The 24,521-nt window shown below is 52.4% G+C and overlaps 2 protein-coding genes across 5 annotated transcripts in view; both read right to left on the reverse strand.

Annotated features, from left to right (window-relative positions):
• Window positions 1-18,473, reverse strand: part of FAM53B (family with sequence similarity 53 member B) — a 113,683-nt gene extending 95,210 nt beyond the window's left edge. The window contains exon 1 of one of the 2 annotated variants that reach the window (XM_024986040.2): window positions 18,350-18,473. The gene's annotated coding sequence lies outside the window, so the exon portion shown is untranslated. Of the gene's footprint in view, window positions 1-18,253 lie in introns of both variants that reach the window. The other variant, XM_059882100.1, reaches the window with a different exon arrangement.
• EEF1AKMT2 (EEF1A lysine methyltransferase 2) overlaps window positions 1-24,521 on the reverse strand; it is a 70,892-nt gene that overhangs the window by 16,065 nt on the left and 30,306 nt on the right. Inside the window, exon 7 of one of the 3 annotated variants that reach the window (XM_024986042.2) lies at window positions 22,492-22,827. The exons of the other annotated variants lie outside the window; for them this stretch is intronic. The gene's annotated coding sequence lies outside the window, so the exon portion shown is untranslated. Of the gene's footprint in view, window positions 1-22,491; window positions 22,828-24,521 lie in introns of those variants that run through there. 3 annotated transcript variants of the gene reach the window in all.

Here is a 24,521-nt window from a genome sequence, read left to right on the forward strand (position 1 = left end):
GGCCTGGCCCCACCTCTCTAGCTCTCAGTGGGTGGGAACACCAGGCCAGCAGCTGAACCACGAGGGGCACCAGCCAAGCAGAACCAGAGCATCCTGAATGGGCGTCCCACGCCACCCCCTTCCATAAAACAGCAGCAGGAAGATACACAGGGTGAAACAGCTTCTCTGCTCTCCCAGCGTGCCAGCAGCCCAGCTCCGACCCACGCGGCTAGCTCAGCCGCCCACAGACAATACAGCAATTGTGCTTGCTCCCAGGGGAGGGGGGGCGGCCACGCCCTGCCCCACGTGAGAATGTCACGACCATCCCGGACTCCCGAGTCACAAATATGTGATCAAGGCCTGTGCCGAGCACGCGCTCACCACGTGTTTGTGTGCCTATGAGAGCACAAAAGCACAAGGGCCCACGTGCTTCAGCTGCTGGGGGCCTGGGTCCGGGGACAGCAGAGGACGGGCAGCAAGAAGCGAGTCCCAGACACAGCACAGAGACGCTTCATTCAAAACCATGACTGCTTTATTGTCCCCCTAGTTTTTGAGGGGAAGTAGGGGCAGGGAGGTGGGGGAAGTGGACACTTCTTTACAAAACAAAACTGCACGGAAAACTGCGAAGTGAGGCAAGACTGATGACTGCCATCGCGTCCAGCTACTCCATCCGAGGCTAAAGACAGACGGGAGACAGGCAGTGATTTCAGAGTCACACGGGAAAACTGAAAACCAAAAATGAGGTGAAATCCATCTTCGCAGGCAGGCAGCCGCCACTGACAACAACACTGATTTCAGGACACCTGAGTCAGAGGGCGCCTCTGCCTCAAGACTGATTGATACCTGCAAAGTCGTGGGAAGCAGATGCAGAGCACGCGCGTTGTGAGGGGACCAAGCTGCCCGTGAGGAGCCAGGTTACCCAGCATCTCCGTGCAGATGTTAGCTCAGCCCACGCACAGCCTTTCCTTGATGAGACAGGGTAAAATAAACCTACCTGGGGAACCAAAACTCAAAAGATCCCATGTGCCATAACTAAGGCCTGGCCACCAAATAAGTCAATAAGTATACTTTTTTAAAAAGATGCAAAGCTTTGTGTGTTCGTCTGCAGAACAGCAAAGTAAAAAGGGGATCAGAGTCACTGGCTGGGAACCACACCCTTGCTGGGGTGAACGCTGGAGCCTCTTTCAACAACGTGGTTACCAGGGCAGTGGTTCTCAAAGTCCTGGTCCCGGGACAAGCAGCAAGTTGCTTCACCTGGGAACTTGTTAGAAATGCCAAGTTTCACTCCCCACCCCACCCAGAGTGAATCAGAGACTCTCTGAGCAGAGGCCAGCAATCAGGGCTTTAACAAGCCCTCCAGGTGAGTCTGATGCTCCTGGAAAGTTTGAAAATCCATGTTCTACTTGATTTGGTCCTTAGAACTCGGATACTTGGGAGGGGAGGACAATTCTGCAGATGAAAAAAATGGGGTCCATCAAAGCTGTTGTTCAGTCCCTAAGTCACGTCTGACTCTGTGACTCCAAAGACTGCAGCATGTCAGGCTTCCCTATCCTTCACTATCTCCCGGCGTGCGTGCTAGGTCGCTTCGGTCACGTCAGACTCTTGGTGACCCTATGGTCTGTAGCCTGCCAGGATCCTCCGTCCTTCAGATTCTCCAGGCAAGAATACTGGAGTGGGTTGCCATGCCCTCCTCCAGGGGATCTTCCTGACCCAGGGATCGAACCCACGTCTCTTATGTCTCCTGCATTGGCAGGTAGGTTCTTTACCACTAGAATCACTTGGAAAATCCACTATCTCTCAGAGTTTACTCAAACTTATGTCCATTGAGTCGATGATGCCATCCAACCATCTCACCCTCTGTCATCCCCTCCTCCTGCCTTCAATCTTTCCCAGCATTAGGGTCTTTTCCAATGAGGCGGCTCATCAAGAGGCCAAAGTATTAGAGCTTCAAGCATCAGTCCTTGCAATGAATATTCAGGGTTGATTTCCTTTAGGATGGACTGGTTTGAGTCTCATGCAAATGTCCATGAGGTCAGAAAGGGGTGGAAGGTCTAGGTCCCACTGCCAGCACTTCATCTGGGCCAGGACGTGGGAACTTAGATAAAGATGACCCAGTGCTTGTCCTTGAGGCCCTCCTAGCAGCGCCTAGAATGCTCTCAAGAACACCAGTGGGGGAAGGGCCTTTGGGGTCCTTCTCAGGAGTCTTGGCCCTGGGGGGTCGGGGGTTGGACAAAGCCCACAGGCATGGGAGGAAGCCACTGGCTGGGAGGGGAGGAGGAGGCAGATGGGGAGGCAGAATATCTGCCACAACAGGAGGAAAAAAATGGGGATGAAGAAAAAAGAGTAAATGAAAGGAGTGACTGATACTAAATACCTGGAGGAATACAAGAAGAAAAACTCAATTCCTAGGGGAAAAAAAATAGAAATTGCCATTTGGAGGCTCTTTGCTTCCACTTGGTTCATTGAGTCTCTGTCGAAAAGAATAAGCTGAGAGACTCTGAGAAGCGTGTTCTCATTTACCCTGAGAAATTTTTTCTCTCTCGACCACCAGCAGAAGTTATCTACTTGATACATAGCAGCTAGACTGCCTGTCAAGATAATTTAGAGATTAAATCTTTGTTTAAAAAAAGAAAATCCTACATCATCTATTAAAACCATGGGAGCACTTTCGAACTAAGAAGATTGAACTGGGTGAAGCAACTGAGTGTGACTTTAGGGGCTTGGGGGGACAGAAACGATCTGCAGGGCAACCGGGGGGAACCCCGGGCTGGAGACTGGCTTCCAGGAGTCAAGGGTCATTTTTCACGGAGCGGACTGGGGGTCGTGCGGGCAGGTTCAATGGGAGCAGCCAGAGGGAAGCCTCACGGAGATGAACAGAGCACTTCCCTGGCTCATCTCTGTCAGTTTCCTTGCAGGTGGCACAACCAGCCAGATAACAGAGGGAATGACTGTGCACTTGGGCATTTCCACCACCGCGCACCTTGAACCATACAACCCGGGGAACCAGAAAACCTAAACCTGCCTTCTGAAAGGCACGTCCACTCCAGTGATCTCAAACATCTTCCAGAGCCAAGCAGGGAATAGAAACAAGTGAAACCTAATGGGCAGGAACCGTTTTGCCCAGCAGGGAGCCCCCGGGGGGCTGGATGGCTGGCTACCCCTGCCTGGCTGTGGGCGGGGGAAAGAGGACCCAGGATAATACTATATTAAAGATCTTCTGATGTGTCAGAAAAAGCTGACCATCTAGACTTCTTTGTACAATCTTGGTTTTTAAATGTTGTCAAGAAATGCGGAAGTGCCTAGAGCACCCTGGGGGCCAAACAAACTCTGCCAGGGGACCACATCTGGCCCCCAGACCATGGGCGCACAGCCTCTGCTCTAAAGGACACTGACTACTCAAGCTCCGAAGTCACCCGGACAACCGCACTTCATCTCTGTTTCAAGAGCCTGATGGCTGCGCCCTGAGTACCCCACAGTCACGCATATCCATCTGTATCACTCCTGGCTGGTTCTGAGTTAGAGGAAGCCCTAAAAAGGACTAGAAAGCGCAGACTGTCTGAAATTCAGAGCACACCAGGGCAGCACCATGACGCTCGCAATCCCTAACGGCAGAGGCCTGCCTTCCCAGCCGCGTGATCAGAGAGGTGCGTGAGCTGCGGTCTTACTGGGAGCAGAGGACGGCCCGGGTCTGGCCCACCCTCACTGGAAGGGCTCCCTTCTAGCCTCTCCCACAGTGGGGTATTAGGGAAGGGGGGCTTCCATGCCAAGTTCTTTAAACAAATCCAAGTAAAGCCGGCAGACGGAAGAGATGGTTCTAGAGCCCCAATGCCTACACGTGGCTGGCTTCCTCGATCACAACTCCTGCACAGAACACAGGGTTCTGTTTTGATGACCTCTATGCAAGATACAGAAATGAGACGGGGGTTTCCTGCCTCTGATTTCAAAACAGCCTGGGACAAATGAAGCCTTCTTGTACCACAACCACATATTCAGAAGGACAGCTCCATCAAGTAGGCTTTCTTAAATGTCAACCCACAGAGCAACCTACTTCTCTTCCCGCAAGCCATAAGACAGTGGTGGTGGCGGGGTTCAGGGGGAGTGCTGTCCAGAGAAGAAGAGACTCCTCTTGCAGATGGTGGCACGGTCCCCAATGGGGGATGGCACCGGGTGTGGAGGAGAGATGGGCTTTGGAACAGAAGAACTGGGATCCAGCCCGTGAGGATGGGCCTGCACTCGGATATGCCCGCAGCTCAGTCCCCTCCTGTGGAGTGGGGCTCATAAGCCAACAGCCAATTGCCTGGGTGACCAGCAGACAAAATATAGGCGCAGGGCCGACACACAGCAGGTGCTCACCCAGCACCAGCTCCCTAAGTAACGAGCCACTTCCACGGTGAGGTGCTGTACCAGGGTTCTGGGGGACACACATACTGCCCCTTTCTGGGTGGTGAGACCAGCGGTGAGCAATCCCGGGCACAGCCCAATCTGCCAATGTTCTCAGGCCCCCACCAGCCTTAGAGGGCAGGCCCCGGAGACCATCCTGAGTGGCTGGCTAGAAGCAAGCCGAGTGTCAGAGGAGGGTACGCAATCAAGCCTGGGCTTCCAGGGCTCTTGCTGCGTGTCCTCTTAACCCCAACTTCCTCCTCACCAAGCGCTTCTTTCACGCAACTTTCTGTGGCTAAATGCACCAGGCTTATCTGGTTTCCTCCCTTTTGCACTCTTGCCCAAAGTCCGGGAAACTCCCCCTGATATCTCAGGCTTGCATTTTGGAGATGTTTTCATCCTGACGCGAAGGGAGCGGGCACTGTCTAAGCTGGGCGATGCGAGCAGACTGGACTCACGGAAACCCAACGTGGACAGGCCCGGCCGTTCCCAAGGGTACAAGCGGACCGCACTCCTGACAACGCAGCATCTCGTGAAGGCCGCGAGCCCCAGCCCGGGACAGCTCAGCGGAAAGCAACCCCGCGGCGTCTCTCCACCTCGAGTCCACCAGCGTCCAGCAACGCGGGGAGGCAGTTCCAGCAGCAACGCATTTACAGTCGGGCCCCACGCACAGAACTCACATCCACGTTCCCCACATTTGCTGCCCCACCTCGGAATGACTCTACCCCTAACTAGCTTCCAAAGGGACTGGGAGTCAGCGAATGTGGGCATCAAGCAAGACAAGAGCTACAGTTCAGCCAGCTCCCAGCTAGTCAACAGACTGCCCCAGCGCTGCAGCTGACGGCATTTTAAGGAGAAAGCCACATGATGCTGGCTAGTGGCGGGGCCTGGAACGTCTCTTCCTTCCTCATGCTACACAGAAGCCACCGTTCTAAATGAATAGAGTAGTTCCTCATCTGTTGCCCATGGAAAACACGGCCATTCTATCAAAACAAAAATGTGCCCAGCCCAGCCCAGGAGGAACAGTGATACGACCCATCGGGTCCAGGTGGTCTGGAGCGGAGTGTGATCGGAACACAGGCAAAGGGGGATTTCTGTGGACTTCCACAAAGCCCAGCGTGTGTGTACACCTGCGTGTGCGCGCGAGTGCGCACACACACGCACGCGCGCACACACCCCCCCCCACCCACCCAACGGGGGGAAGTGCTGGGCACAGCAGAGCTAATGTGGCCACCGGCCCAGGTGAGCCAGGAGCCGGCGGTAGAGGAGCTGGGGTCACAGGCTGGAGAGGCAGGGCTGAGGGGGTCCTCGCGTAGCCACTGGTCACCTGGAGTTGGGCACCATGGTCTGCATGGTGAGGGGCTTGCCCACAGTCACAGAAAAGGAAGGTCTGGGGGCAGCTTCTCCACTCCAGGCCGAGGCCCCCCTCTGTCGCATCACACATTTCTCCATCACCTCCGAGTCAACGAACTCACTCTGCACCCTATGTTTCAGGGCCAGGGAAGCCTGTGTCCTTTCTTTCCCTGAGGTGCCTCCTCCATCCTTCCGGTTCCCTCACACACTGGGAGACGGTCTGGGCTTCCCGGGTGGCTCAGGGGTAAAGAATCCACCTCCCAACACAGGAGACATAGGAGACTCAGGTTTGATCCCTGGGTCCAGAAGATCCCCTGCAGAAGGAAATGGCAGCCCCACTCCAGTATTCTTGCCTGGAGAATTCCATGGACAGAGGAGCCTGGCAGGATACAGTCCATGGGGTTGCCAAGAGTCAGACACAATTTAACACACGCTTGAGAGACTAGGTCTAGCACACTTCTGCCCCTGGAACGTTCTATGCCACTGGGCTAAGTTTTATATGTGCACCTTCCAACAGGACAGTGAGGAACTGCACGCAGCTACTGAGCATGTGATGAGTCGTTACTGCAGGTGAAGAACTGAATTCTTAATTCCACTGTTTTACATTTAAACAATCATAATTGTGTCAATTATCCCTCAATAAAGCTGGAAAAAACTTTAAGCGACTACCACGCTGAACAGCACAGGTTTGGTATACAGACCCATCCATACAGGCAGTGGGTCAGCTTGTTGTTGTTTTTTCTGTAATAGGCCGGACAGTAAACGTCTCGAGCTCTGCAGACCATACAGTCTACCCCACCGCCTCCCGTGACGTCGCCTGGTCTCCCCTCAGACCCACCCAGACCCCAGGCAGAAGCGCCTCCCGTGACGTCGCCTGGTCTCCCCACAGATCCACCCAGACCGCAGGCAGACGAGGCCAGCCTGCTCTTCCTCTAGCAGGTGCAGGCGAAGGGCTGGCCGGGCATCCACGCTTCAAAGCTGAGGAGGGCACCAGCAGGCCAGGGGCCCTCAGGCCGACCCAGAGCCTGTGCCAGGCTGACCCTGCTCTTCAGAGGCTGAGCTGAGAGCTCCGGGCCACGACCAAGAGCAGAGATGTCCTGGGGTCTTTTCTGCAGCCCTCGGGACATACCTGAATCTTTCAAAAGGTTTAAAAATCTGACACTTTCCGTTTAAGCAAATTAGAACCCAATCACCTGCGGACAGGCCACCCCCTACATGCCTCAGCCGGCAGTCCAGGTGCCTGACGGGCGTGGCTCTTCCCCTCTGCGCTGCAGCTCACCTTTTGGGTCCCTTTCAGCCTTCACCAGGCCTGACCATTCTCTTACTTTCTTTCTAACAGGTGAGGGCGGTTTGCTAACTGCCCTGGGAATCAGATGAACCGGAGCAGCCAGCTTACTTAACTTCTCTCCTCTAGACTAAATGCTGGTGTACAAAACCCCCACGAGGCTTGGAAAACACACCCTGAACGCCGAGATGGGCTGCTGAAGGGCCCAGCCTTAGAGAGCCACTCTTCTCCTTCGTTATCGTCCTCTGGGCCTGAGCCACACTCCACACAGCCACGAGGGCCTGGAACCCTGGCTGGTGTCTGAGGGTGTGGGGTCCACAGGAGCGCCAGGTGCCAGGCGACCCGTGCGGAACATTCTCGCGTGTTTGTGTCAGCAACTCCCCACCCTTTGAGATCACCAGCGAGAACACGCTACAGCAGAACCCAAAGGGCACCCAGACTCCTTTTTTCCATCACACCAATGTGGTTACTTTCTTCTCCTTTAAGGGGAAAAGAAAAAAAAAGCAGGTTTACCCTGAATCAGACTCTTCCAGCTCATGCGATGCCAAAAGGCTTTGTTCATTTTGATTCCTTTAGTTCCAGTACAGGTGCAGGCAAGGAACTCTGGAAGGTCTTGGGAATCCCAAGTGCTCCCACTGAAAGCAAGAGCTGCAACTAAAATCAACACAAACCACGTGCCTCCGGTCAAGTAGGTACCACTTGGTGATAATTCCCTGTGTAGGGGGCTAGTCTTGGGCTCTCCCAGGAGGTCACTCAGAGGTCAAAAGGATGGGACCCCTGAGCAGTCTTCCCAGAAGGGGGCCCCTGGTAAGGAGCAGGCTGTTCCCATCTCCTCCTCCCAGTTGCCTCCTCGCCAGCTTCCAGCGAGTGTCCGACTAACCAACCACTACCTCTTTTGACCCTCATCCCTGCCTTCTCTCCTGGGTCACTCTGCGGTCTCCCAGGTGTCTGCTCCAACCCCACTCTACAGTGCCGCTCCCCAAGCACCAAGCCTCTCAGAGAGAGAAGCATCAGCAAGTGCCCCCAGCTCCCGGCCCACCAGGATAACGTCCGGACCCCTCCATCCGACACCCGCACCACCCTGACTCACGGCTGAGCTGTGGGCGCAGCGGTGCGCTTCCCACCCTCGAGCCTAGGTCATTCTCCACCATGAGGGGGTGGCCTCCAGCCGCCACGCCTCCGCGCTCCCTGCTCCCTGTTCTAAAATGCCTCCTTCCCCACCCCCACCCAGTCTGCATCCATCCAAACCCCTCCTTCCTCAAGCCTCCTGCTCAGCCCTGCTCCCTAGGGCTCGGTTTAAATGAACCCCCTGTGACTCCCACGGGACTGGGGGCTCACCAGTGCCCCATGGACCCACACGTCCACTACACTGCCCCAGGCACGTGGTGGGAAGTGCATGAACATAAGTGCAGTCTGACTGTCTGCCGCTCAAGTCCACAAGTTCCTCAAAGGCAGGGATTAGGGTCACTCATCTTCGGATTCTTCAGAGATGCTGACACGTGCCGTAGGCGCTTCCTAGCCACTGACTGAACAGGACTGCGCTGGGAATGGGCGGGGGGCGGGGGCGGGGGGGTGGGAACCAGCATGCAGAGTGTTCTGTGGTCATCCAGCAAGGGCGGAGGCAGCCCGGATGTCCTGGTCACCCCCCTCACACTGCCCCTTGGTCACTGAGCTTCGTGACGTCCAGGAAAAGGGTCTGTGTCGGCCACCCCAGGCCAGCCACCTCAGTGGGTCCTCTACGGAGAGAGCTCTCTAAAGCCAGCCCCAGCCACCCAAGCCAGACTGAGGGCAGGGGCGGAGTCGGGGCAGCCGCCCAGACTCAGTGATTAGTCTGTGCACCCCTGCAGGAATGGGTCTCCCCAAAGCTCCCCAAAGGAGAGGGTCTCCCCAGGAAGGTCTCCCCAGGAAAGGGTCTCCCCAAAGCTGTCCAAAGCAGAGCAGCGACCTCTCGGGCCAAGACTGTCCACCCTGCTCGCCCCACAGGAGGGCCAGGCTGGGGCTAATGAGGGGACATTCAGGAGACACCAAGAGGACTTCCCTGGCAGTTCAGGGGTTAAGACACCATGCTTCCTCTGTGGGCAGCGCAGGTTCAATCCCTGGGTGGGAAACGAAGATCCCGCAGGCCGCGCAGCATGGCCAGAAAAGCAGAAAGATGAACATGAAAATAAGAAGAAGTGGGGAATGGAGACCGCCAGGGACCACTGGCCTACCCACTCCCTGGGAAGGGGACGGCCCTCCCTTCCATCATCCCAGTCAAGGACTCATTTGAAAAGCTCTGATGAGCTTAGATGAGCTCTTGCTGCTGGAGAAACCAGGGGCGGCGGGTGGGCGGTGGGGGTGGCGGGCAGAGGGGTTCTGGAGGCGGTGGGCTCGCACCCCAGGAGTCGGTGAAACGTGCCTCAGCAAACACCCCAGCTCCAGCCACATAACCTGACCCAAGAGGACATGGGCAGTTATGAAAGGCAGCTCAGCAAGTTGAAAGGAGGGGCAAAATAAAGACATCAGCAATGGCGAGTCTGCGAAGAACCTTAAAGACAGTGAAGGACCTGCCACCCTCAGTCCTCAGAGGGGTGCGGCCAGGAAGTGGCCACAGAATTCCTTCCCAGACGGTGGTGAGGGTGGAGGCAAGATAACGGGGCCACACCATGACACACATCCAGTGTTCCATGTTCAGGACTGAATTCAATCACCTTTGGTAAACAGGAGATTTTGCTTCCCAAGCAAAAAAGCTCAAAAGACTCCGCCCATCTTAGCTGAGAGACACAGTGCAAACCAGGTCGTAACGTGGGCTTTCACCCTTCTTGCCCTAAATCACAGGACGCCCACCAAGGGAGACTGGGAGTGAAGAAAGGCTCTCTACCTGACCCAGCCTCACCTGGCCAGCCAGGTCCAGCTCCAAGTCAAGTCCCCACAGCTCTGTCCCTCGTCCAGTCACCCACTGGCCATAGGGACAGTCACCCCAGTCCTTCCCCTCATCGGTCCCACCAAGAGCACATGCCTGCCGCGGGCTACACCCCGACGTCCGCTGGGCCCCGAGTGTCCCCAACCGTGGTTTCCCTCAGTTTCCCCCCAACCCAGGCCTGACCACACTCCAGATGAGGGAACCCAGGCAGCAAAGGCAGTCCTGCCTAAGAGCAACCGGTCAGCAGAGGGCACACCTGGGATTCAAACCCTGGGCACTGATGCCAGAGCTGAAAACTGCCCTTGGGTTTCCCCTCCTCCCTGCCCAAGTTCCTCTGTAGTTCTCTGGCTGGCAGAACTTCTGCCCACCCAGTCCAGCTCACGTCCCACGGGCAGCACCACACCCTTCACCGGGGGGCTTCCTGGACAGGCCCCCACCCAACCCTGAAAGCACTGGGAGGCAAGGCGGGCGAGAGGAGAGACCCGAAGCCGCAGGGGTCACACAGCCAACCGGATCCAGCAAGTGAGCCGTCACGGGCCCGCCACCCTCCCCTGGGGAATCCCATCGTCTGACTGCCCCCAGGCCTTCGGGAGGAGGGGGCCCCTAGGACCATGCCACAGAGGGCCCCCTGCATCCCAGACCCTGCCTGCAGTCTCAGAACCACAGACCCCAGCCCCACCCCCGCATCCTGAGTGCAGAGGCAGCTGGCCGTGGAGACCTGTGTCCTTCCACCTCCAAACCGGCAGAGAGGCAGCTTGCAGGCGGCACCCGGGACCTCCCTGCACTCCCAGGCCCCGGGCCAACATGAAGGCCAGAGCAAGGGGAATTCCAGGCGCAGCACAGGCCTCTCCCAACCGGGCCGTCAGGGCACTTGAGCCAGAGGGCGGCGGGAAGGAGGGTGGCCTCTCAGGGCGAGCCACCGCCTCCCCCTGGGGGAACTGCTCCAACTGCGGGGACACAGGCCTGGGCAGACCCTGCTCCCCGGGCCCCGAGGCAGGCCCTGGCGCGTGGCCACCTGGCCCCCTCCTAGAGGTGGCAGCTCGGTGCCCAATCTCTAACTGCCAGGGGCCATCTCCCCGGACGATGCTCCCTGCTTATGGCAGGAAGCGCATCTCTGCTGCCCCGGGGGCAGCCACTTGGCCAAAAGGGAGCCTGGTGGCAGGGACAAGATGGAGGCCATCACGAAGAGCTGGGAGGTCACCATCCCTCAAACCCAAGGCCAAGTCATTTCTCTAAGCAGTGGCGTTTTCAGCAAGCGACGGAGCGAGTCCCTCAGGCACAGGCTGTGCTGAGGACTCAGTGAACGAATGAAGAAAAGTGGCCAGCTCTGCGAGGGATGCCCAGCAGGTGTCCAATCAGTGTCTGCTAAATGAAGGCAGGAAGAACAAACCTCCCCCCCATGCCTGACCACCTCATTAGGCCCGAACCCAACTCCTAGTGAAGGAAAAAGAGCCCTTATTTATGCACCACCACCGGCGCCCAGAAGAGCAGATGGACAAACCTTTGCCAAAGCGACCAAAGGCCTTTTGATCAAGCCCGAGGTTTCAGCACTTCCCCTCGGGGCTCAGTTTTCCCAGTTGACAATGGCAGACTTAGTAACCCTGTACTCTCAACGACCAAAGGGAGGCCTGCTGCCCCCACGCTGGGGAGGAAGTGAAATCTGGGATGGACGGTCCAAGCCAACTGAGGGTGTTGGAGGGCATGTTTCACCAGGCTAAAGAGCGCTGGATGAGGACCACGCTGCCTGTGGGTCTGGACTGCACAGCACGCTGTCTCACGAGCAAGACAGTGTCCTTAAGTCTCACCGGAGAGGAGGCAGCACTCGAGTAGGGGACCCAGGGACAGGGGGAGGGCGGGGACACAGATTCTGGTCTCTCTCTGCACTGGCCCATGTGACCAGGCGAAAAGTCACCCCATCTCTGGCGGTGGGATTCACCTTCTGTAAGATTCCATCAGCGGGCCACGGCAGCTCCTGCTCTCCCAGCCCCTGGTCACCCGAAATGGAACTCTACGAAAAACGTGATTCTCAAGTATGTAGAAGGACAGGTTCCCGGCAGTCAGGTACCCTTGGGTGGCTGTCAGTATGACACTCACTGCAAACCAAGATGAAAAGGCCCAGCAGCTCTCTGAGAATCACCGATGGACAAAACTGCTTCCTCCCGCCCGAGCCCCACACAGACACCATGTGCCCAACCTCCAGAAGGAATGCGGGGCCTACGTGACAGCAGACCGAATAAAACCTGCCCTCTTCACTCCAGAAAGGAGGTGGCTCAGAGGGGCTGTACCAAATCCTGTGAGGGGCAGCGAGCACCTGGCCGGGCCGAAACAGGAACTACCTGGATGTGATGCCTGCAGCAGGCACTGGGCCCAGGGGTGGGTACCGCTCAGATTCTCCTTCGCTGAGACATGGCGGCAGCAGTGGAAAATTCCAATAGGTTTATTCCACTCCTGAACAGGAAGGCCCCTAATCCCCTACGAAGGAGAGAGAGGTATACGCGGAGTCTATTCCAGTCCTCATGCCTCAGTCTTAGATGCACAACGGAATCAACTCAGAAGCTTTAAAAATACCAACGCTGAGTCCCACCCCTTCTCTCCAAGATTCTGATGTAACTGGTCTGAGATGCTGTCTGGGCATCCATACTTTTTTTTTTTAAACCTCCCCAGGTGATTCTAACATGCAGCCAAGGTTGAGGACCACCTCTGTGGATGCTAAACACTCAGTCAATGGAGGGGTCCCAGGCCTCTCCCACAAACCCCTGAGGAGCACAAAAGCCAGAAGACCCAGCCAGGCAGCCCTTGCTGGAGATGGGTGTCTTCACTCTGCCTTCCCCCGCACCCACCACCTCCACCCCCACACACAAACCAGGATCAACCTGCAAAGAGCCATCTGTCTGAGACAGAACACAGGGCCTCTGCCCAGCCCTGGCTGGGGCATACCAAGTGCCCACACACTGGAGGATGGACAATTGTATTCAGTTATTTGATTACTTTGGACATGTAAAGAGAACGTCATATTGTGCAAACCTGGGGTGGCAAGTACCACAAAATGATTTACTCTGAAACATCTCACTCAGCTACAAAAAAAAAAAAGGAGATAAATGCTGGAAATCCTTTTAACAATCTCTTTGAAGGGAAAATGGGATCTGCATACATGGTGATGCTTCTAATGGGCTGCCAGATTTATTTCCCATTTCCCCCAGAAGGTCACTAGGAATAATCATATTTTCCTGTGAATCTGTCTTTTGTAAAGACAAAGCGAAACATTTCAGTCTTCCCAACCGAGGCACTGCCTTTGGTCCTACTGCAGATACAGCAATAGAATTCAATCATTCCTTTAAAGGGGGAAGAAAAAAAAAAGACTGCGGAAAACAGAGGGGCAAGGGAAAGAGGCAGTTAAAATTTCTAAGTTTCCCTGTGGTGTTAACAAGACTAAACAAAATTTATGCTTTGAGATAAAACAGAACTCAGTGCCTCCGCATCTTGTGAACACGGTGTATGGAGAGCGGGCAGGCTTGTGGAGCCAGAGAGAATGAAACAGAGCCCCCAGCTGCTCAGTCTTCCAGCTGTTGTGTCCTGGCACCGCCCTCAGCCTCAGTTTCTTCAGCTGTAACTGCAGGACTGCTTTGAGAGTTGAGAGACAGTGGATGCAAAGCCCCTGGCAAGGGTGAGCCTCCACAACCAGTGGGCACTGCTATTATTTCTGAAATAGCCTACCCCCATTTCAGCTAAATCCCACTGCACCCAACTTTTGTACAGGCCTGCATCTTGGGAACCCCATTATATCATCGCAGGAGGAGAATCTGTTTCTTTGTTTTGTGGGAGAGTCAGAACAGCCAGGAGTTGGCCTGGTCCTGCGTTCTGGGGTCAAATGGGCTTTTTACCAACATGATTTGCTTTCACTTCCTGAGCGGGGAGCCGGGTAGAAAAAGTCCCTCCAGGGACTACAGCTGCCTATGGGGGGGCGGGGGGGTGCTGTGAGATATTCCTGCACAGTCTGGCCAGGCTGTCCCCCTCCCCCCCGCAAAAAGCAGAGTCCCGTGCAGCAACCCACCCCCCACCCCGCAGCAGGAGAGGAGAATCATAAAGAAGCGGGGTGCCCGTCACACTTCTCCCTGACGTGATGTGAAATTCTACAAGGTAGACCCTTTGAAATGCAAAATCTTCCAGAGTCCTTCAAATGTGTTTTTATTTTCTAGGTTTCCTAAGGCTGCTTTCAGACCCACCCATCAGCATTTCCCCTCTCAATCAACCCACACTTAACAAAAAAAAAAAAAGGGAGGAAGAAGATGAGGAAAAAGCAGCAGGAGGAGGAGCAGGAGGCAGCTGCAGCAAAGACGTCTCCGTTTTTTGAAAACGCTCAAGTATCTTCAATCACTGCAAAGGGGAAAAGAAAAAGAAAAAGCTTGTCCTCCGCTCCAGCCTCCTGTATCCTTCCTCCAGGACACCCCGAAGCCAAGTTTCCTCTGGAAGGTTTCCTCCCCTCTCTGCTGATGCTCCGGATCTCAGAGAACTTTCCCGAGACAAGAACCCGGGTGCCTCCCGACCAGAGTTCGGGAGGGTTAAGACCGGCACCACCAAAACCACAACCCGCGATTTTCGAAGCCCAAACCTTGATCCAAAACCGTGTGCACAGGAGGTTTGGATTAAACATCAAAGAAGAAGTTACCTTACAACAAAGTTGTTTGGCCAAGAAAATTACTTCGCCGTAAGAAGAACCCTCGGGAACGGTAAAATTGCTTTTGAATATAGACTTTTCAGTGGCTGGGGTCATTAATCATGTTAATGTAAACTGAGCTAAAACAAAAATTTTCTAAGCGAGTCTCCGGGCACATCAGCGTATCTAAACCTCTGGGTTTGTTTCCAAAGTTCACATCCCCGGCAGGCAATGAAACTACTGTTAGTGGGGTCAGCTATTACAGTGCAGTCCCCGACCTTGGGCCATAATAAAGGTGACTCAGTCGTGTAAAAAGAACCCTCATAAAGTTAGGCAGGAAACAAACACAGAAATTAATCAGAGAAGGAGAGTCGATGATTTTGGAAAGTTTGTTCGTTGGGCAAGTTTAAACAGCAACTCTCCCTGGATGATCAGACATTGCAGAAAAGAGCTGGGGGAAACCAGTCAGCATTCCTCACAGCGCCCAAGTCCCCCGGCCCGGCTCTGCTGTGGAGGGTGGAGGGCAGGCTGGCAGCTGGACCAGGCGAGGAGGAGAGTGAAGCCCAGCAGAGTTAAGCCAAGCAGAGCCCTGCCAGACCCAGCCATGTGCTTCATGCTGGCAACAAACCGGTTCTTTCAAGAGAGGAAGAGTCTGACAAAAAGGACAGCTGCAGCAAGATGAGAAGCTGAGAGGCAAAAACCTCGAAAAAGTCCCGGGTTTGGGATTCTCCTCTCAAGTCCTCCCCCCCCCCCCCCAAAAAAATCACCTCTGGGGTTTACAAGGGCTAGTGAATCTATTAAAGTGTCCCCCTTGCTGGATCAATTAATGAGAGCCCCTCCACATCTGGTTTCCATCGAAAACTGAAATTTGTATTATCAGCGTATTACATAACAAATTATGCCCGCAGGTTTCTTTTATTACACATCAGAGAGGTGTGTGAAGTGGTGGTAATGATGGGAGTTGTGCTGACCTGAGTATTTGCTTATTTCAGTCTTTTTTTTTTTTAAGGGCAAGAACAAAGTTTTCCACACACTTTATGCAATCCAAAAAAAAAAAGTCACACTGCCTGGGTAAAACATCAACGCAACAACCCAACAGTGGGTCCGAGGCACAGTCTTGAGCGCCCGCGGCATCCAGCGGTGGGGAAAGAAGGGTGTGCTTTCTCAAAGAGCAACGCAAAGGTATACCAAGTTGCTCCGGAGCGTCCTCTGCCGTCAGCTCCCAGAGTTTACGCCAGGCTCTTTTCCTCTACAGCCTCCCGCAGGGGGAGGAAAGCTGGCGGCCTTTCCTGAGCTTCCATCACGGGTCAGGCGCCTGCTCCCTGGACCCATTTAAAGGACACCCAGCCCACTAGGCTCCCAGAGAACGGGGAAGTTGGAGGGGCTGGGCAAGACTGAAGGAATCAACAGGGGAATAAAGGCGAAAAGGCGTGGTGGGAAAGAGCCTAAGAGGTAACCACAGGGCTTTCTCCCATAAAACGCCAATTAAGTGCAGCAGCCATGATTACAAGACGGTATCTTAAAGCTCTGTTTCCTCCAAGAATTTTACGAACTTCCAAAAATGCTACTGCTACATGCAACTTACCCTGAGCTGAAAACAGGAGGGAGAAACTGACTAAAAACATCATCATCAATCAAAACAGTGGAATGCTCTACTTGTCCCGCTAGCCTGAGGACATTCAAGCCCACTTCTGCAGCAGCTATGCTGCAAGCTTTTATTTAAAACTTGCTTTCTATGTTAAAATGATTGCATCGCAATAATCACTTCTCAGGGGAAACGAAGTCCTTGGGTAGAATTATTGGAACCGCCTTGTTCTCTGGAGGGGAGCACTTGGAGAAAGCAGCAGGCCTGCCCCGTGCCTTTCTTTCATTTTCTGGGCTGCAGCAGCACCCTGGGAGCTGGCTCCTCGGTCTGGACCATGGCTGGCAGGATCCCGGCCCTTGCCAAGCACAGACACTGGGTCAAGGGTTACCAAGCCTGAACTTAAGACCCAAACCTTCTCCCACTAACATGGGCCTATAAACTGGGACAAGTAGCTGTTTTCAGTTTATCTAGCTGTCCCTAGCTGAGAAAAATGGGAGGGGGAGAAGGGAAAAAAAGAACTACAGATCGGCAATTCAGTATCAAAACTGTAACTGAGACAAGCTACTGTTAAGTGAATAAATTAAAATGAAACCAAAACCTAGCCAACTGCAGAAACAGTGAGTTTCACCCAGTCTACTAACTCCATTCCTTCCCAAGTCCTCAAACCTGGTAGCGTCTTACTGTAATCACCCAGAGTCCAGGATTCTGGATCAAGGAAGTATCTCCCTCCAGCCGGTGGGAACTGCTGGGAACACATATGCTAGTATGTCATTTGGAAGTCTGCTAATATGTTGTAAGCTGCACAAGACGCTTGCCTGGCTTCCCAGGCCAATAAACAATGCCATTCCAACTCCTGCAGCAGTCAATAGAAAACAGTCCCTTGTCTCCACCATCCAACAATTCAACAAACATTTGCTCCTGTTGAACAACCGTCAGCCTGGCTCCATCTGCACCCGCTCCGGCAAGGCGAGCTGGCGGAGGCGGCGGCACAAACGCCCGGCCCAGGTCCCCGAGCCCCGGGCGCTGCCCAGCGCGAGGGGCCACTAGCCCAACACCCCCCCGAGTCCGGAGGCTGTAACGTATGGAAGACTCGGAGTGTGGCCTATAGGAGGCAGAATCCCATTCATCAAATGCTGCAAAGAGCTGTTCTTTGTTCACCGTCGTACGAAGTACAGTACATGTGAATGAAGCCCGGCGTTCGGATGCAGGGAGCCTGGCTTCAGAGGGCGTCCGGGAGCGAGGGACCCGGCTCTCGACACTCGCCAGGGCTCCGCCACCCGGTACCGAGCCACGAGTATTGTTCCTCAAGTCTGCGGGCGGGGGTGGGGAGCTGGGGAGCTGGGGTTGGGGGGGCGGTGGCCAAGAAGGCACTTTGGGCAATGAAAATCCACGGCCCTCCCCGGACTCTGGGCGCCCTCCCCATCTTCGTGCCCGCCCCACCAAGAGAAAGCCCGAGCGGGGAAGCCGACTCCCACGGGCTTGCAAATCAAGGACTGGCAAAGATGGGACTCGGCCAGGGTGCCCTGTGCCGGACGGCCCTTCTCGCCATGTGCAAAAGCCACGCCGGCACGGCCCTCCACCCTCACCCCATTCCGCAAGTCCCCGTGACCGCGGCCTCCGCGGGGGCTTTCCCCCGCCACGGACAGGCCACTCTCCCACCCCCAGCGTGACCTCTCCGGCCGGTCCAGCAGCCGCGGAGCCCGCCGCTGCGCGCCCGCATCCCGGGGGTGGCGGACGCAAACTTCCACGAACAAAAGAGTTGTCTGCAAAACGATGAGGGAACTTCGGGGTGCGAGGGGATGCCCGGGTCCCCGGCGCCTTCGCCGGGGCTCAAGTTGAGACGTGGAGCGGGGGGAACACCCCAGGGCGCAGCAGTGCCCGCGCCCGCCCCGGGGAAGCGCAGACTTTTCCGCAGGGGCCGTGCTGGCTCGCTCCCCTGGCTGCGCTCTGACAAGTCTCACGCATGCACCAGCGGCGGCACTCAGCGCCCAGAGAAACCGCCCGGCCCCACACGAAACCAGGCAGGCGGACCAAAAGGAAATCAGCCACACAAATATTAAAAAAAGAGGGGGGGGGGGGCTAAGGCCAGTGCACCCCGCGAGCCAGGCTCCCTACCGCCGGCGGCCGGGGGACACTCGCCAGGGACCTCCGCTCGGGACCGGGCCCCCGGTCGCCGCCGCCGCCGCCGCCGCCCGGCCCGGGATCGCTTACTGTGCGCGGCGGGACGCTCCGGCCGCGGGCCCCCGCGCAGTCGCCGCCGGCGCTCGCCGAGTCGTCCGGGCTGCCCGCCGCGCGGCCGCCGCGCGCACGCTCTCCTGCCGGCGCCGAGCGCTTTGTACGGAGCTGCTCCCGGGGAGGAGGAAATCGACTTGTCACTTCCTGAACTGTTTGCAACTCGTCCCTTTAACCGGCCCTAGCCAGGCCGCCCGCGCCCGCCCGCGCCCGCCGCCGCCGCGGGGCCGCCCGACCGCGGCTGCTCGTCGCTGGGTCCGGCGCTCTGCCGGCGGCGTCGCGGGCCCGGGCGCTCGGCGCGGCGGCGGCGGCGGCGTGCAGGAGCCGGGCGGCGTGCGGCGGCGGCGGCGGCAGCGGCGGCGGGCGAGGGTGCAGTGCGCGCAGCCGCCGGTGGGCGGGGAGTGGGGCGGGGGGGTCGCGGCGCGCCGCCGGCGGGGCTAGAGGGCGTCCTGCGAGCCGAGACGCCCGCGCTCGCGCCTGGGAGGCCCCGGAACGCGGGAAGTGGCCCCGGGCCCCTGCCGCCGCCCGGGCCCGGAGCCAGAGACCCCGGGGCCGCCCCCCGCACGAGCCGGGACGAAAACCCCGGGCCGCGTGGACTTCAGATGTCCAGCTTCCGGGTTGTTGGGGTGTTTTGGTTTGTTTTTTTTTTTTTGAGGTTTTAAAGAAACCATCGCTTCAGTGGCGTGCTGGGCGGCAAGGGACGGGGGGGAGCCGTGTGAGTGTTGTCTGTCGCGCTTTTGGAAAATAAAGCGCTCCTTTCCTAACTCGGGGCCCTGACAGAAATAAAGGAATGTGTACTTCGGAAGCCACATCCAAAATATATGCAACTGGTGAAGGAAGGATTTGTGGTTGCTAAGCAGAAGCAGAGCATGTTTAGTTCTGTAACTTAGGATGTTGACTTAAGTTCAGGAATGTAACCCTGATAGAATAAGCAGAGTATTTTCATTGTGCCGCTCACCTGGGGGAGGGGGATTGTTTTCCTTGTGAAGTGAAGCCCTAGATTTCCCATTAGGCCTTCCTACTGGTGTATGTTATTTTATTGACCTTGTCCAAAAAGATGTTTTTAAAGAGAAGGTTTTTTAAAAGAACTCCCTATGCCTGTTTTGTGTTCTCCTTTGCCAAAAAAACAAAACACCTCATTACTTTACATGGATTGTGTCTGCGCCATTTCAATGGTTCTATTCATAAATCAGGAAACTTTTTCTGTTGCTTCTAGGAACATTTAATTGGTTTTAATCCAATGTTTCAATCCCAGTATCAAACATAAATGAACAATTAACTTCTTGAGCTTGTGTGCACTTGGGAAACTATTATATTTCACAGCTATTGCTAACATATTTCAGTTTCCCATTACACTGGACCCATTCTTTTGCAGAAAACCACGAGTTAACATCTCCTTTCACACCAACTACAGTTCACACCAGTGACTTCTGCTGCAAGACTGAGAGGCACAACCAGGAGAAGGATGTGAGCATTCATTCAAGTAGATGATGTGGGATACAATCAATCCATCCAAGAAAGCCAAACCAAGCTAATATCGACTATGGGACCCATATCCTGACCTATATTATACACTCTGCTTTAAAACAAGTTATCAAGGGCCAATTTTGAAAGAAGCAAAAACCAAGTCTTCCTAGACGGAACAAAGAAAGGCACAAGGATAATTTGAGAATGCTGCCCTCATGCCATCTTACACATGCAGTGTTACCTCAGCCTTTGAGAGCTTTACAGATATAGTTTAATTTACTTTTTATTAGGAGGCCTAGAGTGACTCCTGCTGGCAAACATTCAGTTTATTCCTGCAATTACTAGTTCATGGGGTCAACTTAAAAAAACAAAATTCAGGGGTCCCGAGCCTGGAAACAATTACTGCAACCATTATTCTTGTTGCTTTCAGGATGATTTTAGTCTCACAAAACTCCAAGGGTTGTGGTTATGGCAAGCTCCTTTGCCGTAACACCTCCTTTCCAACCTAAAGCAGCCTGTTTTTCTGGTTTTTAGGCTTTCTTAAAAGTGTAGAGAACTAAAAACTATCTGCTTCAGGGGTTGTGCTACTAACCAATATATAGCTATTTCTCATTTACTTAATTTGAATGTCTAAGGACTAAAAATACACACATTAAGGCCTGTGTCACTAGTCTTCCATACTGTGGGCCTTCCCATATCATGTAATAAAGTCCTATAGGATAGATAGGGAGAAGGCAATGGCACCCACTCCAGTACTCTTGCCTGGAAAATCCCATGGACGGAGGAGCCTAGAAGGCTGCAGTCCATGGGGATGCTAAGAGTCGGGCATGACAGAGCGACTTCACTTTCACTTTTCACTTTCATGCATTGGAGAAAAAAATGGCAACCCACTCCAGTGTTGTTGCCTGGAGAATCCCAGGGACAGAGGAGCCTGGTGGGCTGCCGTCTATGGGGTCGCACAGAGTCGGACATGACTGAAGCGACTTAGCAGCAGCAGCAGCAGCAGCAGAATAGATATATGATGCCCTGCTTTTTAGGGCCATACTACACAGTCCTTTATTATAAAAAGTCCTACCCCAAAGTTTGTATATTAGAGTTGCTTAATTCAAAGAAGTAAATATAAACTCAGTCAAACTGGATTTAAAACAATGTAAGCTGCAGTCAGAGGACGGGGGTAGGAGGGCTAAGCTGTCTACCTTTGTTCAGTCCTTAAAGGTCAAAACCAAATCAAAACCAGATTTAGAACACAACCGGAAACCTAAATGCAAATTCATGGGCCAATTTAGGAATAAATCCATAAAATAATCCAAAAATGATCACTTGCAACTTTTCCATTATCACCAACCGACACTAACCTGGTTAAGGCACAGAACACCCTGGGAAATATAAACTGTAGGGATTACTTGCAGTCTCACTCCAAGACCAACATATGAAGCCCAGGGAAAAAGTACAGTCAATACTGGCTCTCCTGGCTCCCCTCCCCAAAGCAGAACTTGCAAATGAAGGAATGCCTGTGTGTGTGTGGTATGCATGACATGTCCACTCAGCACTGCTGGGGAGATAGAAACTGAGTGGCTTTCTATACTAGATGGTGCTCCCATTCCAAGTTTAAAGCTCTTAAGCAACAGGAGACAATAAGGGTGTATTTTACTAAGAAAGGGTGTAACCAACTATAACTTGTATCAACAAGCTAATAAAAGTATTCACCTAAGCACATTTGTGCAGAGGGTAAAGACTGGGTTCTGATTAAGTACTCAGAAATGTCCTTGATAGTTAGTGGGTGTTCTGTGTTTGTGTCTTTAGAACCAGATAAATATGATGTTCAAACAACAGGGAGCTAAGTTTTTGACATTTCAGCAAGTAGCAGTCAATACTGTTCAGTTTTTCCCATTAAATTTATTTGTACCTATGATTGTAAAAAGAGTGGTGACCACTGAAAGATGGTAAACTGGTTTGTCTCTGAGAATAACATTCTTTTTAGACTAAGAATGGGAGTGAAACAAACATCAGACATGTTATACGTTGGAACCAACAGCAGTATGCAGATGCATGTGTATTAACCCCTTTATTCAGCTTCCCAAAGCCACAGCTTCTTTGTCACAAGTGCTGTATTAAAAGCCAGTCATTCACATTTCACACTGTCTTTTCTACACTTGAAAAGATCTTTATAAAAGCAGAACCTTTTAAAATCGCTTATAATAGATGATGGGAAGATAGACATCACCAAGCCCACCTGAAACATTTTCAGAGACTGGCTACTGAAAGCAAGTTATCAGCAAAATACACTGCTTTGAAAATGATGGAAAGTTTTTGGTTGTCAGTGGAAGCCAAAAATCTGAGCCTACTATGGAGGCAATTTTCTTATTCAGAGCTTATTTAGAAAAATAAGTTCTATAATCGTCCCCATACGTATGATCCAGCTTCAACTAACAGCCCTACCTACATAAGCATGTTACAACACACTAATATGTCTGTTCTTTCCTTTCTCTTCTTTTTATCTTTTGTTCTGAAACCTTTCCACTGATGAAAATGAGTTATAGCCCTGGCTGGAATCTCATACAGATACATAAATCTATCTCCCATATCTGTAGACATTCACCCTTTTTTAAGAGGAACTTTGGTTCTCGAAGACAGTCATTTTTTGATTCAGGAGCTAAATAAAATGAATTTATTTTCATTGAAAAATAAGCACAGCAGTGAATTTAATGATACCAATCTAACTCTTTTGATACAAAATGAGAGTTGAAAGCAGCTTGAAGGAGACTGCCTATTGAAATCAGCGCATGTGAATCTGCACAGCTTTGTAACTGAGCGTCTAGCACCATTGAGGTACGAAGCATGCCAGCTGGGACGGCATTGTGCACCACAAAGTGTGGGTTGTAAGCCTAAGTCCTGAGCACAAACCCTGGTTTCCAAGTTGGCAGGTGCTGAAAACACAGCAAATGTCACGCTTGCAACTCACTGCATGGAAGGGCTGTGAGTAAAGGAAGCTAAAAAGAACAGAGCAACAGTTAAAACTTATTTCAATTTGATATTACTTTTTCCTTGCAAAATTAATAGTACCTGTAAGTATTATGTGCTAAAAGAAAACTCAAGCATGAAAAAACAGACACTGGAAAGTTTATGCATGGTAAATAAGTAAAAATATAGCAAAGTAAATCTACATTCAAAGTCACTGACATATGTAAATCTTACCAAACCTACTTAAACTATTTTAATACTAAGACTCAAAAGCATAATCAGTCCCTGGCCTTTCCCTGATCTATTTATGGTCTCAGCTGAAACAGACACTATAACACGCTTAGTCACCGATAACCGCGTCTACCTCAGTACACTCTACCAAAATCATCGCTAAAAACAAGCTATAGCATTTTCATATTGCCACACATTGAATTTAATCTAGAAAACACTTCAACAGCACACTCAATGTTTATGTCATCTTCAAATGAAAATCATTTCAATGTTTTGCTTCAAATATTCTGTAGTGGAATTCAGATTTAGTATGAGATATTCAGCCCCAAATTTAACTTAATTTTTCTATCAACTACCTGTCATATAAGTCACTGCCTCAAGAAAAATCTATTTTTAACTCATCCCTAGTGAGTTAAAGCTACCACTATCCTGCCTATTACCCATGAAAATGAAATGAGTAAATTTCATTTTCATTAGGTATACAGGAAACTGAAAGATACAGCTTGTGATTTCATAGAGTTTAAATACCCAATCTTAAGACTGAATCCTTTGGATTTAAAATATCAAGAAAAAAAAAATTTGGTCTCTGGCTCCAATGGAAGAACATCCCTGGGAGCAGTATGAAAAGAACATTTGCCCCACGTATTCTACTAGCCTGTGAATTTCCTCACTCAGTTCTCTCAGTCTTCTCTATTAACCAAAAGCCGAGACGTTTTGTTTTACCCTTTCCATTACTGTTCTAAGAGGGCCAGCCAGCCTTGCCTATTTTGTCCTAGCATGCCCTGCAGCTGACCTGAAACAGAACTGATATGAATGAGAAGCTGGTTTGCAATTTTAAATACTACTTTACATCTCCTTTTAATTTTCATATAGAAACAAAACAAAAAACACCTTGATCAAACCAAGATATTCAACCACTATAATGTTTACCGAATTGAAAGTAGTGAAACTCTGATTATGTTCTATCCTGATGATATACATCATATTGTACTGACCTCATCTATGTAGAGCTTCTTCTAAAATGGTTCAGACTTAAACTCTTGGAGGTTAGTTACCTAGAGAAAGTGACACTCCTCTGGCCAGCATTTCTATAGTAGTATTAAGCACTCTAAGCATTAAGGTATTCATTTAACCACTAATAAAAAGGTTAAGTAAGTAAACAAATCCGCAAACCAAGCGTTTTCTACACTAGTGTAAACAACTGATTCACTGTACTTTACCAACTATACTGTCGGTAATATACACCAAGGTCAAATCATATAAACTGCTTCAAGTACTGTCTGCCCAACATCAAACTTTAAAATGCCATTGTGAATGTCTGCTAACTTACAGCAAAGAAAATGAACATGATTCACTGATCAAAGAAATCAAACCTAGATAATGAAAGGTGGAAATCAATGACAAAAATCTTAGTCCAACTTTCCAGGTGGCCTAGTCGGGTTGGAAAGATCTCCTGCAGAGGCAAATGGCAACCCACTCCAGTATTCTTGCC

The sequence above is a fragment of the Bos taurus genome, chromosome 26 (assembly GCF_002263795.3).
Source record: "Bos taurus isolate L1 Dominette 01449 registration number 42190680 breed Hereford chromosome 26, ARS-UCD2.0, whole genome shotgun sequence".
Lineage (NCBI taxonomy): Eukaryota > Metazoa > Chordata > Mammalia > Artiodactyla > Bovidae > Bos > Bos taurus.